The sequence below is a fragment of the Vicia villosa genome, linkage group LG6 (genome assembly GCF_029867415.1).
Source record: "Vicia villosa cultivar HV-30 ecotype Madison, WI linkage group LG6, Vvil1.0, whole genome shotgun sequence".
In the NCBI taxonomy this organism is placed as follows: Eukaryota; Viridiplantae; Streptophyta; class Magnoliopsida; order Fabales; family Fabaceae; genus Vicia; species Vicia villosa.
The window spans coordinates 76,533,138-76,549,042 of NC_081185.1; positions in this window are offsets into that span (position 1 = coordinate 76,533,138).

The following is a 15,905-nucleotide window of genomic DNA, read 5'->3' on the forward strand; positions in this document are numbered from 1 at the left end:
TGTTTCGACCTCTATGCCAGGTTCTCAGGCCATGCCCACATCTACAAGATCTATGGCCGTAAATAGTTCTCAGGCCATGCCCACATCCACGGGATCTATGGCTACAAATAATTCTATACCAATGTCCACAGGAACTATACCCACAATTAGTTTGACCACTGCGCCTCCTTTCTTGAGTACAACAAATATTCCATCAAATACTCAAGTTGGCCCTTTTTCAACGTATCTTGGAAACCAGGCACAACCTTCAATCCCTAGGCCACCAGGTTTTGAGATTTTTAGGCCATGGAGGGAACAGCCATATGGAATGCCATCCTCTTATATGACAGGATTACATAATGGCACGTCCACATATACACAACCTAATATGGCCACTTTTTCGCCAATCCAAAATGCTGGCTCTCTAGGTCGAAATGCCCAAAACCAAGGTCCGTCGAACCAAATTCCTACACTAACAACCAAAAATCAGGCAGCGTTTAGGCAACAAATGGACGCTAGCAACCATGATATGGTTGGGGTCCTTGCTCGTGAGATGAACACCATATTTTCCCCTTTAATCCAAAATGTCAATAGGACCAATCAGGAAAATACTCAGTCTTATCAACAATTATAAGCGCAGATGGCGCGTATAACGGATTTTTTCGGGGCTCCCTAACCATCGGGACAACGTAGGCGAAACCATATAGGAACTCAAGAAGATCCAACTATTAACCAAGCTCAACCACCCAGACAGAATGTCGTCGAAAGGGACATGGGGGCAGGGGTAGAACGACAAGAGATTCCACACATGATTTTCCTTAGTAGTACATATTGGTGTTGCTCCAACATGTCCTTATACATAATGCGAGTACTGAAACGATTTTGCTGCATAAGTTTCCCCCATGTCATATTCTAACTGATGTACTGTCGCTTCTTTAAAATCGCCTTCAAGATACACGAAAAATATTGCTTTAAATTAATATTCAAGATATCATTATCTTTAGTATAGTAACAGTGGATCCATCGCACCCAAAGGCTATCCGCTTTACGCGTAAGGTTCCATAGAAGTTTCATGAGGTTGGCATTATTCCATTCATAAAGAGAGATGATATTTATACCGCATTGTCTTTTGAGGGAACATATTTTTTCCACGTAATGGGAGATTTTCTCGAACCTTTCTCTGATCCCGACCATAGAAAGGATCTACAAACTGCTTCCACTGCCTTGATCGCTGTAGCAACTTGCCCTAAAAATTTAGATTTTAGAGTCGCCACCTATTTTGCCAGGGCGAATAGGAAACTCTACGAAGTTTAGAGATTTGGATAAGTTATTATAATCAGGTTAAGGAAGGTGTTAGGCACCCTTAACCCTTTCCTAAGGTTTTGTCTAAGGTAAAGGTTTATGGCTAATAAAGAAAGGTGACAGAAAGTTAAATAGGGCTAACCTTAAACCTATTGAAATTTTGGGGAAGGGGACTCGCCTTGTTACCAAGTGCCTACGTATCTCCTTATGGAGGATCAAAGTCTACGTAGTTTGGGATATGTTGGTGCTTTTTAGAGGTTGTATGCCTTTGAAGTTTGTATGTTAAACTGTATTTTAAATTACCGTATGCAGTTTGGTAATTGTCGCAGTTTTGTGTAATTTGCAGTTTGTGAAGATGTTAAAAGTTTATTATATGGCATACAACCCTTTTTAATATTTTGAAATTTTACTAATCGCATTGATAAATTGATGTGATCAACATAATTAACAAATTAGTAAAAAAAATTACTAATTATCGTAACCGATTGATTCGATTAAAACCTTTAGTAAATAGAAACAGTTTAAATAAATTACTTAAATTAAAGTAACTTGAATAATTTATTATTAATCATCATAATCAATTGGTTTGATTAAAATAATTAACAAATTAGTAAAGAATTACTAATTATCATAACCGATTGATTCGATTAAAACCTTTAGTAAATTGAACTATTTTGAATAAATTATTTAGATTAAAGTAAATTTAACAATTGATTATTAATCATCATAATCAATTGATTTGATTAAAACAATTAATAAATTGACCCTAATATAAATTATCTTGACAAAAATTAATTTTTGTCGCTAATCATCGTAATCGATTGATTCGATTAAAACAATTAACGAATTAAACCTTAAGTGTGCATGTAAAATTATATCCAATTATTAATATCAATTTGAATATTTTTAATCTGGAGAAATATTATTAATCAGCGTGACTATTAAACATAATCGAACCAAATAACAATTATTTAAAATTTATCATGTAATTTAAAACAATTAATTATTCTTTCTTTTAACTAGAACGCAAGAGGTGTATTTTTTTGTATAATATTAATCCAGGGGGTGTTAATCTAACCCTAAGTTGAAGAACCCTAACCCTAAATTTCCAGAAACCAACATCAAAACACACATGCATTCGACATAAAAACCTAAGCTAAGTGTCTCGGGTTACCTTTTATCTTGAATTTTGGATCGTGTAACTCCAATCTCCTTATTAATCCTCTTCTTTTTTGCTTGCAGGTGTCGGCGCAAGGTTGAAGGCTTCGCGCTTCAACACCCTTCTCCGATCTCTCTTTCTCCGTGTTTTAGATTAGGGTTTCTTCTTCATCCCCTTTTCTGTAGACTTGGGTTTCTTATTTATAGCCTTATGGTTAATTCATATTAGGAATGATTCAATTTGTTGTAAATTAGATTGATTAGATTAGATTGATTTGTATTTGATTGTAATATATTTGATTTGTTGTAAATTGATTCATGAAATAAGATTTGATTTTATTAATAATTATTATTAATAGTAATATTAATATAATTGATATAATAAATTTGGTTTTAATGATAATACTAACTAAATAATAAAATAAAGATAATAATTTATATATAGTTTGTATAAAAAGAAATTAATGTTAGAAAAAAAAAGGCAAAATACCCTTTTTCGTCCCTTAACTTTACCTCGGGGTCCATTTTGGTCCTTTAATTTTTAAAAAGTTCAAATAGATCCCTTATCTATTCAAAAGGTGGCACGTTAGTCCTTTCCGTCTGTTTGATGCAAACGGACGTTAAACAGCGCATACGTGGCATTTGACTTGTACATGTTTTGCACGCGTGGCTGGTTACGTGGCATAGGTTGTTTCCAAGGTTCACAAAATATTCAAAAATTTTATCTACACCATGGTTCGAACTCAGGATACCTTTGATAAAGAAAAACTTGCAATACCACTAGGCCATGCGCATGTTTATTGATTTTTATTCCGCCTGGACCTATTTATTTAACTACTTCAGCAATAATAATAATAAACTATAATAGGCACATTTCATATTAATAATAATTAACTACTTCAGTAATAATATTTCATATTCGCTGGGAGAGACACATTTCATATTAATGAACTATAATAGGCACTGACTCCATTTTCATATATAATAATATTAACAATAATAATACTAAAAATAACAATTAAAATAACAATAGTAATAATGCTAATAATAGTAATAAAAATAATAGTAATAATAATAATAATAATAATTAATAATTAAAATAGTAATAATAATAGAAATAATAAGACTAATATTAATAATAATAAAAGTACTAATACTAATAACAATATTAATAATACTACAGCCATTTATTATTATTCCACAATTCTAATGATATTAATAATAATAATAATAATAATAATAATAATAATAATAATAATAATAATAATGATAATAATAATAATAATAATAATAGTAATAATATTGCAGCCATTTATTATTATTCCAAAATTCTAATAATAGTAATAATAATAATAATAATAATAATAATAATAATTAATAATTAAAATAGTAATAATAATAGAAATAATAAGACTAATAATAATAATAATAATAATAATAAAAGTACTAATACTAATAACAATATTAATAATACTACAGCCATTTATTATTATTCCACAATTCTAATGATATTAATAATAATAATAAAAGTAATAATAATAATAATAATAATAATAATAATAATAATAATAATAGTAATAATATTGCAGCCATTTATTATTATTCCAAAATTCTAATACTAATAATAATAATAATAATAATAATAATAATAATAATAATAATAATAATAATAAAATAGTAATAATATTGCATCCATTTATTATTATTCCAAAATTTTAATACTAATAATAATAATAATAATAATAATAATAATAATAATAATAATAGTCAAGATTTTGTAAGGTGAGTGATAGAAAATGGTTGTAGTCTTTAAATAAGTAGTTACAGAAGTAAATTAAATCATAAAAGCGTGCCTGGCCTAGTGGTTTAGCAAGGTTTTCCTTTACTAAAGGGTCCCTAGTTCGAACCTTGGTGAGGATAAATTTTTTGAATATTTTCTGAACCTTGGAAACAACCTATGCCACGTAACCAGCCACGCGTGCAAAACATGTACCAAACGCCACGTATGCACTGTTTAACGTCCGTTTGCATCAAACAGACGGAAAGGACTAACGTGCCACCTTTTGAATAGATAAGGGATCTATTTGAACTTTTTAAAAATTAAAGGACCAAAATGGACCCCGAGGTAAAGTTAAGGGACGAAAAAGGGTATTTTGCCAAAAAAAATGTTTTAAATAGGGAAAAACTGAAATATATAATATAAACAAAAAATTAAAAATTAAAAATTAGAAACAAGTTAATGGGCCTAAATTTTCAATTGGGCTCAAAGGACATCCTATAGATACACCCCCATATTCAATTAGAAGGTTTTTTTATAAGAGATTTGGTATAACAATACAAATGTTAAACCCCATAACTTCTAATTTTGATACCCGCAATAAATTAATAGACGTGAATCGTATCAGGTAAATTTTGGGGTATGACAGCTGCCCCTATTTAATTATCTTGGATCGGATGACGTGAGAATACGCAGGTCTCACGCTTTTCGGATCGAAGAGTTATTAAATAATGGAAGATGATCAGTGGTTTTTACACGTTTATTTACCGTTGATTTTATTCGTCTTTGCTTTATATTGTCAAGTGTTTTACTTCATTCTTCTACATTTTATGCTATGGTTGTGTATTTTATTGTTTGCAGGCTCAAAGGAATAAATCGAGACAAATCAATGCGAAAAAGTACAAAAAGGAGAGTTTCGAAGGAAGTGAAAAATCAAGCTACATGAGGTCTGACACGACCACCTGTGTCACCTAAAACTGGCCGTATTAGGATGAAGCGTGACCAAGAAAATGCAAAAGAGATGAAATTCATGGGGCTGACACGGCTCGTGTTAGCAAGTGTGAGATCTAGAAATTTTCAGCATGTTTCTCATCGTGACAGGCGTGTAGTATTTGGATCATAACTGGAGTTTCGTAACTCGGAATGACGCGGTTCCGGTGGCAAAATTTTGCTAACGAAAAGGGCTACAACTTTCATGAAGAACGAAAATCCAAATTCTGAAGTTAAGGACCAACACGGCCCGTGTTACCTAACACGGTCACCCGTGTTAGCAGTGCTGAGTGTGATTTTGAAAAATTAAGTTCAGGAGGCCAACACGGCCACCCGTGTTGCCTGACACGGCCAGTGTTGGCTAAAACGCTGATTTTGCTGATTTTTGTGATTTTTTATTAAGTGTTGACCCAAGGGGCATTTTGGGTACTTCCAACCAACCTAAGTGAGTCTGCACTATTTAGAAGAGTTTTAACGATGAATTAGGGGACTTTTTGACCGAGAGAAGATACAAGATTGAAGATTGGAGAAAACAAGGGTTTGGGAGAGATGAAGGTTTTCATGAACGGAAGCGATTGAAGATCAACTTTCATCTCAATTCTTGTAATGTCTCTATTTTATATTTTGTTTTCTTTGAACAATATGAGTAACTAAACCCTAATGCTAGGGGGTGTCCCTGATTTGATTCTGTAATGATTTTGAATTCCTGAGTTCATCAATAGATTTGTTTTCTTATTTAATTTAATTATACAAGGTTTTTATGCTTTCTTTGTCGGACCAACAAGATTGATTTACGGTTAACAACCAGCTGGACAGCGGTTGTTAAGGTTTTTGTACGATTAGACTATAGTAGATATCACCTAGGACTAGGGATACCCTATAGTTACCGGTTAACTCTTGATAACATAAAGGCTTGATTTCATCATAATTCTCTAAGGACTTAGGATTTAGGATGAATGTTCAAAGGTTTTCCCACTAAGGACTTAGGGGAAAATAATCTAAAGGGCGGTAATTAAAGGTTATGAACTTGTTGAAGAGATCTAAATCCAAGGTTATTACAGGAACTATCACACACTTTACCCTAGCATAATACTCATATTTGTCAAAAAGCCAATTTACTTTTCTGCTTAATTTAATTATTTTTAGTCACAATTTGCAAACAAAACTCCAAATATAGTTTTTTTGTTTAATTGAACCATTATTTAAACTCGATATTAACGTGCAGTCCTTGAGATCGACATTCGGGGAATTTCCCTATTATTACTACAGAGGCAAAATAGTACACTTGCTATTTTACCGATCAAGTTTTTGGCGCCGTTGCCGGGGACTGCCAAAATATAGAGTTTTAATTTTAGTTCAATTGAAATTTTGTTGCTTGTCAACTAAAATTTTGTTTTCAGTTTTTATTTATTTGAATTTGATTTTATTATAAAAAAAAAGAAGAAAAAAAAGTCAGATTATTTTTGTTTCATGAATTCTTCTATACTTTGCTACTAACAAATTGTCTGAGTTTTGAAGCTATGTATTGTTTTGATACATTGCCACCTGTATCTCCTGCATGTTGGTCGCCTGATTCAGGAGTCACCTTGGAAGAGGCGACTAAAATTTTTAAAGCATATAAGAGAGAGGTAAGAATCCTTATGAATGAATGTAAGGAAGCTAACTTTTATCCAGATAGGTTTATTTGGAGAAAGTTAGAGTTGGAAGAAGAATACGTGGAACCAGAAGAAAAATGCATAATATCAGATGAAGAGGATGCAGTAAGAATAGAAGAATTTGAGGTAGAAAAGAAATATAGGGAAGAAGAAATAAAGAAACTTGAAGATGATCGAGTTTTGGATAAAACCACAAATTTATTAATTTGTGAAGATGTGGTCACCCAACAAGAAAATCTTCAACAAGAGAGTATCCCCAAAAACTATTTTTACAACAAGGCAGATGAAAGACAAGAAATTGACAAAGTACTGGAAGACATTTATGCCTTGTTCAATAAAATCAATCTAAAATGGATTTGGCAGCAACATCATCAGTACTTTAAGTTCATGGGATTGCTACCAAACAAAAGAAAGAAAAAAGGTGATGTGTTCTTTGTGTCATATATGCCACCCTAACAAGGGGAATGGATCGTCGAGCCATGCGACGTTAAACGAAGCGCTTCGTGGGAGGCAACCCATGCTTTTAACAACTTATTTTTCTTTTTGTGTTTGCTTGTTTTTTTTGTTTCAGGAAATAAAAAGGGAGACTTTCTGGTGAATGCTAGGAAGTTGCAGTTAGAGTTGCACTACCCTCTGTGAGTCACCCCTCTCGGGCTTGTTCTTAAACATTGGGGCCAATGTTTAGTTCAAGTTTGGGGGAGAATTTACTCTTGCATTTTTATTTTTATGTTTTTGTTATGATGTGTAAAACCAAACATTGAGTTCTTCCCAAATTTTGACCGAAATTTTAATTTTTGTTGAAGAGTTTTTGATCCTAAAGAGCGATCGGGAATAGTATATAGAGATGAAGCGAGGATTGTTTGAGGACAGGAAGTTCGGAATAATGTGACAAGAAGAGGTTTGTTTAAACACCCTTGATTCCCTAAAAGCGATACGAGTTTAACGTGTAGATTTGCACCATAGTACTTGTCTCCTGAGAAGTACTTCTCGAGTAGTTTATTGATACAGTCTGGCATAATTCAGATTCACTTGCATGATGACTGGTTGAAAAAAAAAAGAGATATAAAGTTGGCACCAAATGATGAAAAGGCGGTAAAAGGCAATCGGCTCGCTAAGTTGGGTAACCCTCACCCGGTTATTCAGCCCAAAGGAGATTGATCCCCAAACGTCGTCCAAAAGGACAATATATAACTGCAAAGTTTGAAAATTTCAACGGTAATAAAAAGTAGCCAATGCTGCTAGTTTGGTGCCAAGAAAAGAAAATAAGAAGCCTCGATTCGTCTCATGCAGGTGATGATTATTATAAGAAATGCAGTGCCTTAATATGATTGTCCGAATGAAAGAGGAGGAAAATCGGAAAAAGACTTGAGTGCAAAGCATAGTTGGAGAGGTATCCGAAACGGGAGCTTGAGGTTTAATGTGGTAACAGAAACTCGTCGCGTCATGTGAATGCCGAACCAACTGTTTCTTGATCAATACAGACGGATATCTCACGTATGAACACCGTGTGCTTTGAAGTTCATTAACTTTTGTAATTGTCGCTTGAGGTCAAGCAACGGTTTAAGTTTGGGGGAGTTTGATCAGTGGTTTTTACACGTTTATTTACCGTTGATTTTAGTCGTCTTTGCTTTATATTGTCAAGTGTTTTACTTCATTCTTCTACATTTTATGCTATGGTTGTGTATTTTATTGTTTGCAGGCTCAAAGGAATAAATCGAGACAAATCAATGCGAAAAAGTACAAAAAGGAGAGTTTCGAAGGAAGTGAAAAATCAAGCTACATGAGGTCTGACACGACCACCTGTGTCACCTAAAACTGGCCGTATTAGGATGAAGCGTGACCAAGAAAATGCAAAAGAGATGAAATTCATGGGGCTGACACGGCTCGTGTTAGCAAGTGTGAGATCTAGAAATTTTCAGCATGTTTCTCATCGTGACAGGCGTGTAGTATTTGGATCATAACTGGAGTTTCGTAACTCGGAATGACGCGGTTCCGGTGGCAAAATTTTGCTAACGAAGAGGGCTACAACTTTCATGAAGAACGAAAATCCAAATTCTGAAGTTAAGGACCAACACGGCCCATGTTACCTAACACGGTCACCCGTGTTAGCAGTGCTGAGTGTGATTTTGAAAAATTAAGTTCAGGAGGCCAACACGGCCACCCGTGTTGCCTGACACGGCCAGTGTTGGCTAAAACGCTGATTTTGCTGATTTTTTGTGATTTTTTATTAAGTGTTGACCCAAGGGGCATTTTGGGTACTTCCAACCAACCTAAGTGAGTCTGCACTATTTAGAAGAGTTTTAACGATGAATTAGGGGACTTTTTGACCGAGAGAAGATACAAGATTGAAGATTGGAGAAAACAAGGGTTTGGGAGAGATGAAGGTTTTCATGAACGGAAGCGATTGAAGATCAACTTTCATCTCAATTCTTGTAATGTCTCTATTTTATATTTTGTTTTCTTTGAACAATATGAGTAACTAAACCCTAATGCTAGGGGGTGTCCCTGATTTGATTCTGTAATGATTTTGAATTCCTGAGTTCATCAATAGATTTGTTTTCTTATTTAATTTAATTATACAAGGTTTTTATGCTTTCTTTGTCGGACCAACAAGATTGATTTACGGTTAACAACCAGCTGGACAGCGGTTGTTAAGGTTTTTGTACGATTAGACTATAGTAGATATCACCTAGGACTAGGGATACCCTATAGTTACCGGTTAACTCTTGATAACATAAAGGCTTGATTTCATCATAATTCTCTAAGGACTTAGGATTTAGGATGAATGTTCAAAGGTTTTCCCACTAAGGACTTAGGGGAAAATAATCTAAAGGGCGGTAATTAAAGGTTATGAACTTGTTGAAGAGATCTAAATCCAAGGTTATTACAGGAACTATCACACACTTTACCCTAGCATAATACTCATATTTGTCAAAAAGCCAATTTACTTTTCTGCTTAATTTAATTATTTTTAGTCACAATTTGCAAACAAAACTCCAAATATAGTTTTTTTGTTTAATTGAACCATTATTTAAACTCGATATTAACGTGCAGTCCTTGAGATCGACATTCGGGGAATTTCCCTATTATTACTACAGAGGCAAAATAGTACACTTGCTATTTTACCGATCAGAAGACCCCTAAATTTACCTTGTACTGGATTGTGAAAGAAGAGAATCGTCCCGCTAAATCCTGAGACTTACATAGCAAAGACTCGCAGCTTGTTGTGTAGAAGATGATCCACTTGCTATAGTACTAGCAAGCCTTCGCAGTTTGTAAACAATTTACTTACTATAGTTCTAGTAAGCTTTCGTAATTTGTGTAAAGGGAAGGATTTACTATATATCTAGTAAGCCCTTGTGTACATCCTAGATGGGGAAGGGATCACCTGTTATAGTTCTAACAAGTTTACCTGCGCAAAAGGGAATACTTGCTATGGTTCTAACAAGCTTACCTGCGTAAAACGGATTACCTGTTATGGTTCTAGCAGTTTTACCTGCGTAAAAGATATTCCCTATCACAACCAAATACCCTAGGATATTAGACACTTATCATCTCTATGACCGGATTATATCTTCTATATCATCACAATTAAACCTTTTACCACACGGATGGCTCATCAAACTTTTTTCCACAAGGCTGGCTAATCATACTTTTTTCCATAAGGCTGGCTAAACAAAACATCTTTATCATTCTAAGAACCATAAGTGGCACAGCCCAGGTCTTATAATGAAAAGATTCAAACAAAATCAACAGATGTATGTGATGAAATAGATTAGATACATCGATCATTGAGATGAAATTCGTCTCTTATCCTTTGCTTCCACTAGCATAAGTGGGAACTACGATTGCTCTGACTTTCTCAACATCCTTTTGAGAATACGTAGGCACAAGTTCTTATCCTTGGCGAGCATACTTCTATCTCCCTCAAACCATTCAAACCTTAGCTTCCCGTAAACCTCGAGCTACAATTGCTCTGATTCCCTCTAAGGGATATGTATGCAGAAGATTGCGATAATCTTTGCGAGCATAATCAAACAAATAATTTAGGTCCCCACCTATCTCATAAAGGAGAAACTTCCCTAATAGTATAGCAAGAAATAAACAAACAAGTATAACAAAGGATCCTATAGAGTACTATAGATACGTAGGGTGCTAATACCTTCCCTTCGTATAACCAACCCCTTACCCGGAATCTCTCCCCCTTGCATTGCTTTTAATTTTATATTATTTGCATTGCATATCTTTTAAGGTTTGTGCAACTTTTTTCCCTTTTCCTGCTTTGGAAACAATAAAAAGTTTGGTCGTGACCCAAAAACAAAATAAATCATTTTTTGAGCCCGAGCCCATAAAAGGCATCTGGTGTCTCTCCTGATTTTCACCACGACAACAGTTGAAGGATAGAAAAACACTTAGAAAGGGGGGTTTGAATAAGTGTAGTTTCAAAAACTCGTAAGATAAAAATAATTTGCACAAGTATTATTATCCTGGTTCGTTGTTAACTAAACTACTCCAGTCCACCCTATACAAGGTGATTTACCTCAACTGAGGATTTAATCCACTAATCACACGAGATTACAATGGTTTTCCACTTAGACAACTTCTAAGTCTTCTAGAGTCTTCTGATCACAACTTGATCACTCTAGGAACAACTGCTTAGAGACCTTCTAAGACTTCTCTAGAGTATACTGATCACAACCCGATCACTCTAGTCCTTTACAATTTAATGTAAACAAATTCTAAGAGTATTACAATTGCTTCTTAAAAGCGATAATCACAAACTGTGATATTTCTCTTACAGATTTAAGCTTAGACTCACTAAAGTATTACAACAGTAATGTAGTGAGGTTGAAGATGAAGTTTGATAGCTTTTGAAGTGAACAACAAGATAGTATCAGAGATAGTTCAGAATTCGTTCAAAGTGCGTCCAAAATTCGTAACCTTGCTTCTCATCAGAACTTCATATTTATAGGCGTTTTGAGAAGATGACCGTTGGGAGCATTTAATGCTTTGCGTATTCCGTACAGCATTGCATTTAATGTTTCACTCTTTTGTCAACTACCTCGAGCCTTGCGTTTGCTGTGACTACTGACGTTGCAGTTAATAGCTTCTAACGTTCCTTTTGTCAGTCAGCGTAGCTTGCCATCTAGTACTTGATTCTGATTTGTTCTTTGTAAATACTACGTTGAATATCATTAGAGTACAAACAGCTTGGTGCAGAGCATCTTCTGATCTTCTGATCTTGATATGCTTCTGAGCGTGATTCCATGACTTCAGTGCTTCTGCTTCTGAACTCAAGTTCTTCTGATGCTTCTAATAGACCATGTTCTGATTCTGCTTGACCATCTTCTGATGTCTTGCCAGACCATGTGCTGAAGTTGCATACTGAACCTTCTGAGTCAAAGCTTCTTAGCGCTGATTTGTGCATACTCTTTATATATTTCCCGAAAAGGAAATTGCATAGGATTAGAGTACCACATTATCTTGAGCAAAATTCATATACATTGTTATCATCAAAACTAAGATTATTGATCAGAACAATTCTTGTTCTAACAATCTCCCCCTTTTTGATGATGACAAAAACATATATAAATGATATGAATTTGCAATCAGAATAACAGACGGCAAAAGACAATTACACAGTTATAGCATAAGCATATAAACATAATGTGAATGTGTCTCCCCCTGAGATTAACAATCTCCCCCTGAGATAAATAATCTCCCCCTGAAATTAATACTAGACGAATTTTATAAATAAAAGACTTCCCTGAGTATTTCAGTAGAGACGTTCACATATGCTTGAACTTTAGAACATTCACTGCTTCTGATTTCTGCTTCCATATGACAGCTTCAGAACATTGAATTTCTTTAGATCCTCAGAACATTCACAGCTTCTGATTCCCGCTTCCATCGGACAGCTTCAGAACTTGAATTTCTTTGATCCTCGGAACATTCACAGCTTTTGATTCTTGCTTCCAGCGGACAGCTTCAGAGCTTGAATTTCTTCTTGAATTATTCCATGCTAGATTGTATCAGAACATTGTTGAATGTATTTGAGCATCATCAGAGCATCTTCTACATTCTGAAATGTTACAGAACAAACTCCACAACAAAAGTTGTAGCATGAATAAATCATAACTTATCACACACATATATATATATATATATATCAGAACATACACAATGCATCAGATTATATATGATAAGATATAGGATTATCAGAACATGTTAGGGACAGAAAATAAGTTAATTCATATTCTATCAGAATATCATCACACTTCTTTCTTCCTGCTTCTGATTCTAAAGCTTCATAGCACTCAGCTTGCTTCAGTTTCCATGAGCATATTCCTTTTACAGAATTTGCGATTCCTCATGATTTTGCTTCTAATGTTGAGCTTTCAATCCTGCAAAACAACTTAGAAAGATATGAAGCTTGCAGCTTCTGTTAGTAATGTGGGGGCTTTCTTCCCAGCAACTGCTAATATAAATCAAATCATTTATCACTATTTCTCCCCCTTTTTGTCATAACATCAAAAAGAATGTAAAAGATTCAGATGTAACCACAGGACAAATGGAAAGAGAAACAAATAGTCATTGATAAAATAAGCAGAAGTACAATAGTTATGCAGAAAAAGCTTTTCATTGATTAAACCAACAGAATTACAAAAGATGTATGCTGATACACACGTGCAATAAGCAAAGAAAACTACAAGGACACAAGGACTACAACCCTAGCCTAGTCATAAGCCTGTCCAGACTTGAACCTCCACTGTAGGAGAGATGCATGAATTCAAGGAGGAAGTGAGAGACAGTTCACAGAAAGAGAGCTAATGTCGCAAATGGGGCTTTCTCTTAACATAGAAGTCAAGAACATGATCCTTAACTTCATCCAGTATCTCAAGAAAGTCTTCTTCCTTTGGATAAATGTTGATAACAGCATCACAGAAGAGATCTGACTTGAGACTTCTTGGAATCTTGAGAGATCTGTCTTGAAATCAAAGTCAGCGATCCCCGATATTTGGGGAAGGAAACGTGGGGAAGGAAACGTTCTAGGGAAGGGAAACGTTTGACAAGATATAAAACAAAAAAGAAAGTAAAGGAAATGATGAATGACATTTAATGTTACGTGACAAGAGGAGAGAGAAACTATGACAAATGAAGTGATAGAACAGTTACCTAGGAAAGGCGCCTCCTCAACTGCACGCATGCTTGTCCAAATAGGGTAGACACGTGTTACCATCTGGAAAGCTAGATACAGCTGTATTTACTTTAAAAGATATTCTGAATCCACTTAGACAATGAAACGTTAGTAATAAACGAGTCACTACTTCTAATTGATTTAAGATCAGAACTTCTTATAAAACATTAATCCAATCTCATTTCAGAAGATAGCCATACATAAGATTTTCTCATCTTCTCATTCTGGGCATAAATCCATACTGATATTCTTCAGAATGAACTTAAACCTATCTTCAGCCAGGGGTTTTGTAAAGATATCAGCCCACTGATGGTCTGTATCCACAAAGTTTAAAGATAAAACACCCTTCTGAACATAGTCCCTTATGAAATGATGTTTAATCTCAATGTGTTTAGCTTTTGAATGTAAGATAGGATTCTTAGATAAACATATAGCAGAAGTATTATCACAGAAGATAGGAATGTTATTCTCAAATATTTGATAATCTTCTAACTGACTTTTCATCCAGAGCATTTGTGTGCTACAACCAGCAGCAACAACATATTCTGCTTCTGTTGTTGAAAGAGCAATGGTTGCTTGCTTCTTGCTGTACCAGGAGATTAGGTGACTTCCAAGAAATTGACAACTTCCAGAAGTACTCTTCCTTTCAATTCTATCTCCAGCATAGTCAGCATCACAGAATCCTACTAAGTTGTATTCTTCAGATATTCTGTAGACTAAACCAACATTAGTAGTACCTTTCAAATACCTTAGAATTCTCTTAACAGCAGTTAAGTGAGATTCTCTAGGATCTGATTGGAATCTAGCACACAAACAAACACTAAACAGAATGTCAGGTCTAGAAGCAGTTAAATATAGAAGAGATCCAATCATACCTCTGTACAACTTCTGATCTACCTTCTTACTTACCTCATCCTTACCTAGTATGCATGTTGGATGCATAGGAGTTTTGGCTTCTTTGCAGTCAGAAAAATTAAACTTCTTCAGAAGTTCTTTCACATACTTGGTTTGATGAACATACGTTCCTTCTGATGTTTGATTGATTTGAATCCCAAGGAAATACTTGAGTTCACCCATCATGCTCATCTCAAACTCAGCCTGCATAGACTCAGCAAACTCCTTTCCAAGTGTAGCATTAGATGTTCCAAAGATAATATCACCAACATATATTTGACAAATTAAAATATCCTTTTTAAATGTTTTACAGAAGAGAGTAGTGTCCACTTTTCCTCTAGTGAAACCATTTTCCAGAAGGAAAGAACTCAAACATTCATACCAAGCTCTAGGAGCTTGTTTCAATCCGTATAATGATTTCTTTAATTTAAAAACATGATTTGGAGACATGGAGTCTTCAAAACCAGGAGGTTGATGGACATAAACTTCTTCATCTATGTAACCATTTAAGAAGGCACTCTTAACATCCATCTGATAAAGAGTGATGTTGTGTTGAGTGGCAAAAGAAATTAATAGACGAATAGATTCTAACCTGGCCAATGGTGCAAAGGTTTCTGTATAGTCAATCCCTTCTTGCTGACTATAACCCTGAGCCACCAGTCTGGCTTTGTTTCTTACCACTTCACCTTTCTCACTCAGCTTGTTTCCGAAAACCCATTTTGTTCCTATAATATTGAATCCTTTAGGTCTTGGAACAAGATCCCAAACATCATTCCTTGTAAACTGATTTAACTCTTCTTGCATGGCAATTATCCAGTCTGTATCTTCTAGAGCTTGATCAACAGAAGTTGGCTCGATCAGAGAAACCAGACCTAATTGACATTCAGCATTGTTCTTGAGGAATGCTCTTGTTCTGATAGGATCATCTTTCTTTCCAATAATGACATATTCT